The 5,348-nt window shown below is 33.1% G+C and overlaps 1 protein-coding gene across 1 annotated transcript in view; it reads left to right on the top strand.

Annotated features, from left to right (window-relative positions):
• Stpg2 (sperm tail PG-rich repeat containing 2) overlaps positions 1 to 5,348 on the top strand; it is an 809,484-nt gene that overhangs the window by 127,124 nt on the left and 677,012 nt on the right. The window lies entirely within an intron of this gene.

Genomic DNA, 5,348 nt, shown 5'->3' with positions numbered 1-5,348 from the left:
ACATATGGAATAGTGCCCATCCTTCAGTTGTTTGTGCCTTTTTTGAGAGCTGCCCTTCTCTTCAATGGAGACTCAAGTAACGCTTTCCCTAATGACCCAGATTCTCAGCAGGCGATTCACAGTTTTTTAAAAACAAAGGAATTATATTGGTGAAATTTCAAACAGGGCAGGCATGGCACTGTTTCAGCGTGCAGTGTCATTATCAGGACCTGTGTTCTCACTTATACTTCTAGAAACACTTCAATACATGCTTATTCACAGATAAGATTTTTTCTTATGGTGGCAAGAAGGCTGTTGCAATGATATAACTTTGTAATTTATTTTGTTCAAATATAGTGAAAAAAGAACACTAGCTTTCAGATAATTGAAATGAAAGTACATTGCAAATGATATAATATCTTTCTGATCTGTGATGTTCATTTGTCATGTATTAGAGTCTCATATCTGTTAGAATTAATTTACACCCTAGATTTTTGCTGCATTTAATACAGGGAAAGGCATCCTGAATGAAATCTATTTTCTTTCTTTTTTTTTAAAAAAATGTATTTAGTACAGAGTCTACAGGAACCTCACTACACAGATAAGATGCATAGTGATCCTCCTGTTTCCAGCTTCCCAGCCTCTAGGATTACAGGTGCACCACCATGCCCAGTGTCAGTCTGTGTCTCAGCATGGCCTGAGAACAGGAGCTGGAATGGCGTGCTGGGGATCAAATACTGGTGCCTGCACCTGCTTAAGCAAGCACTTTAGTCTTGCTGGCCTGAAGTCTATTTTCTATTACCATTATAACTTCTAAATGAACATAAATATTAGAGAAAAAAGATTTTATTTGATATAATTATCCAGTAACTGGACCCCTTACACAACTCTTTTTCTTTCAATTGCAAGACATTTTGAAATTAGCATTTATAGATAATATTATTAAAATGATAATTTGCTTTTTTTCTCAATACTAAATTTTATTTCCTGTTTTGCTTGTCTTGGAAAGAAATTATAGGGCCAATGCTGAATTATAATGGTGCTATTTGGCAATTTTTCTTTTTTGTGATCATGGTATCTCCCCTGCCAGGTAAGTATAGTTTTTCTTTTTCTGATGATGATTCCTTCAGTTTTCCCCATTAAGCACAAAGTTAGCTTCTAGTTTAAGATGAATAGTTTTGTAAGGTTTTCCAATTTGGAAAGTATGTTTATACTTTTTGTTATTAAATTCACCACATGCCATCATGTGGTGAATATCACTAAACCTACTGATAAATAGATTTAGATTCTTTTGTGTTAAGCCATTTTTGAATTTCTGAAAGGCAGAGGGCAATGTTTTCATTATTGAATCACTTTTGCATGTATATAGCTATCTTGTTGACACCTCTTAATATAATGCCAAATCAGTTTTGCATGTGTGCAACTCTCTCAAGAATATTTCCTAATTCAGTGTTTTTGTAATTAAGAATGTATACTATTTATGAACACATTCAAGTTATAGATTGAACATTGTTAAATGTACTGATGGTTAGTTAGGTGTTTAATTAAAAGAGCAAGATTGGACCTTAATTTTACCCATGACATGGAAAAAGACCCCCCAGTCAATGCTACATCTTTGTTTATCTTTAGATATTTGTATTATAATTATTGAGAAGCTAAAACAGATGCATTTAAACTTTTTTATTGGCAGAGTTTTTCATAAGATGATTCATCAGTGGTAAATTTCTATATATTTAATTTTCACATAATATTCCACATTGGGGCATGAGATTCAGGTTATTTATTGTGAAAACATTTCTTTCAGTCTGGAGGCAACTCTAAAGAATATATTGGAGCAGTTACACAGAGGAATCTGTATTAAATAGAATGGTTTGGCTTTTCCATCACTTGAATTTTATATCCAGTGCATGTCAGTTTTCCACATCCCTTATTTTAAGAATCTTTGCTGTTTCCTCTCCAAAGCCATTTTCTAAATCTCTTGTATTATTTATGGCATTTTTTAATTTTTAAAGAAAGTACAAAGTAGAATGTAAATATAAAAACTTTCAAGTGATATAGGCTTCACTTAACAGAGTAATATGAATTTCACAGTATTTGTTGTTATACATAGTGTTGCCTTCCAACCAGTTATTCATATTACCAGATATATGCATATAAAATTTGAAGAAGAAACAAAAAGAAAAGTGTATAAGAATTAAGAAGAGAAAAAGTACAATCAATTGAAAAAAAAGAGACAAAAGAAAGTAAGGTTTAAGTGCTCCTTTCCATAGACCAGCAGAAATGCACACTACAATTGTCCAAACCATTCTGCTTACATGCATAGATTAAATATCTTTCCCCCATTCCCCATTCTGTCCTTTTCCTCAGCTCAATAATTCTTTCCTTTTGAACAAGTTCATTCTTTTTTCCCAGTATATATTGTACCCTTCAGATTCCACTTTTCCCTTTGAGGTTCTCACACTAAGGAGACAATGTGATGTTTGCACAATGGGTTTGATATATTTCACTTAAGATTATGTTCTCTAGTTGCATCCATTTATTGACAAAAGCCTCAAATTTATCCTGTTTGATAGCTGAATAATACTTCATTGTGTAAACATGCCAGTCTTTCTTATCTATTCTTCAGTTTATGGGCATTTGGGTTGTTTCCAGGATTTAGCCATGACAAATTGCACTGATATAAAAATGGTGAAAGCATTTCACCATGCATATATATCACAGTAGTATGAGGTTTTCAGTTTTTCTAGAAAAATACTTGGGATGGGAATACCTGGCTTGAATGGGATCTCCAATCCTAGTTTTTAAAGGAATCTTCACACTGATTTCTATAGTGTTGTACGAGTCTGCACTCTCACCAACAGTTCAGAAAAGTTCATTTCTCTCTCCAGCCTCTCCAGCATTTGTTATTGCCTGACTTCTTGATGTTAGTAATTTTTTCTGGGGTGATATTGATCTCAATGCTGTTTTTATTTGAATTTCTCAAATGACCAATGATGTTGAACGTTTTTTCATATATTTACGTGCCATTTGTATTTCTTCACTGAGAAGTATATTCATCTCAGATGCCCATTTTTGGGTTGGGTCTTTGAATTTGAGGTACCTGATTTTTTGTTATTCTTTATATATTCTAGATAGCAGGCCTTTGTTGGAGGGACAGTTGGCTATAATGTTTTCCCAGTGTGTGAGTTTTCTTTTTACTCTGTTAGAGATTAGCTTTGAACTGCAGAAGATTTTCAAAAAGATGAGGTCCCAGTTGTTGATCTTTGAACTATTTCCTATGCAGTTTTGTCTTTGTTCATAAACTCTTTACCTACCCCTTTGTCTTTAAGATGTCTACCTACATTTTCCTCCAGATTTAATATTTCTGTTTTAATATTTAAAACTTTGATCCAATTTGAGTGTAGCTTCATGCATAGTGACAGGCATAGGTCTAGTTTTAGCCTTTGGCATGTAGAAAACCAGTTTTTCCAGCAACATTTATTAAACAGGCTATCTTTATTCCAGTGAGCCTGTTTGGTTTATTTATCAACAATAAGGTGGTTGAGTGTATGTGCAGTTTTGTGTGCATCATATAATCTGTTCCATTGATCCTCAGGTCTGTCTCTATGCCAGTACCATGTTGATTTTATTACAGTTTTTTAGTATAATTTCAGATCAGAGATTATGACACCTTCTGCCTTTTCTTTGTTTCCCAGGATTGCTTTTGATACTTTGGGTCTCTTCTGATTCCAAATGAATTTCATGAAAGTTTTCTCTAGCTCTGGACAGTATACTAATGGTATTTTAATCAGAATTGCATTGAATCTTTATAATAGTTTTGGGAGTGTAGCCATTTTCACAATATTGGTTTTTCCTATCCAGGAACATGGAATATTTTTCTGTTTTCTCAAATCCACTTCAATCTCTTTTCTCAGAGTACCATAATTTTCACTATATAAATCTCTGATGTCTTTCATGGGATTGATTCTTAAGTATTTCATTTTTTTATGTTATTGTGAAAGATGTTGTTTTACTAAGTTTTTTCTCAGTTATTCTTTGTATACAAAAATGCTACTGATTTTTTTGGTGTTAACTCTGCATTTGTATGTGTTGCTAAATTTGCTACCAGACTCTTGGTGGAGTTTTTGAGGTCCTCTATCTAAGAGTATCAGGTCATCTGAAAATAATGATAATTTCACTTCTTATTTTCCAATCCTTAGTCTTTTTATTTATCTCTCTTGTCTAATTGTTCTGATTAGTGTTTCCAGAACTATACTGAATAGGAATGGAGACAAGTGGACATTTTTGTCTTATTCCTGATTTTGAAGTGAAGGTCTTCAGTCTTTGCCCATTTCGTATGATGTTGGCTGTTGGTTTCTCACAGATTGCTTTTATTGTGTTGCAATATAGACGATCTATTCCAGTTCTCTTTAGGGTTTTTATCAGGAGAATTCTACAAGCAATTTAGAGAAGATTTAATGCTAACTTTTCTCAAGCTCTTTAATGAAATTGAAAGGGAAGCTATTTTCCTAAGGTCATTCCTGGAGGCAAGTATTACTCTGATTCCAAAATCAGAGACGGTTCCAACTACAAAAGAGAAATACAGCCCAGTCTCTCTCATGTATGTAGATGCAAAAATTCTCAATAAAATACTAGCCAAAACAATCCAGCAAATCTTCAAGAATATTATACATTATGAACAAGTGGAATTCATTCCATGAATACAGGCATGGTTCAACATATACAAACAAATAATTGTAATACACCACATCAATAGAACCAAGAACAAAAACCACATGATCATTTCAATAGATGCAGAAAAATATTTTGACAAAGTCCAACACTCATTCACTATAAAAATCCTCTTGAATTTTTTGTGGATAATTATGTGGTCCAATGATGTAGCATATTTCTTGAGCTAGCAATTAGGTAAAGGTCACAAAAGACATGTGTTGTTATCATTTACTTTTTCATAGCTATCTGTAATTCTGAGTCAGTGATGTCACAGCCAAAGTTTGTTCACCTGTTCATGGTACTGTCATAGAAAGCATGTGATAACTTTCAAAATATATGTGGTAGTTAACCTTGCTTGTTTTATATCTATAATTAGGCCTTGAGCTACACAGAAATATATGAATAGGTTATGAATAAAAAAGACTTGAACCATTATGATCCTTGAATGTTCCTGGACTTCTCCATCAGGGTTATGATTTTACTGTTAATTTTTTAGTTTATGATGTAATAATGATAATGTACTTCCTTGTCTCAATCATCTTCTGCTCATTAATTATTACTCTCTTACATGCTTTCATAACTTCTTTAAACATATTGTGTCAAATCCATGGTCCTATGCTGGATTCTATTTTAGAGTATTTGCTATAATACTCCTC

The sequence above is a fragment of the Octodon degus genome, unplaced genomic scaffold (assembly GCF_000260255.1).
Source record: "Octodon degus isolate 3935 unplaced genomic scaffold, OctDeg1.0 scaffold00125, whole genome shotgun sequence".
Lineage (NCBI taxonomy): Eukaryota > Metazoa > Chordata > Mammalia > Rodentia > Octodontidae > Octodon > Octodon degus.
The sequence above is the reverse complement of the archived record's forward strand: the minus strand, read 5'-3'. Positions and strand labels throughout refer to the sequence as shown.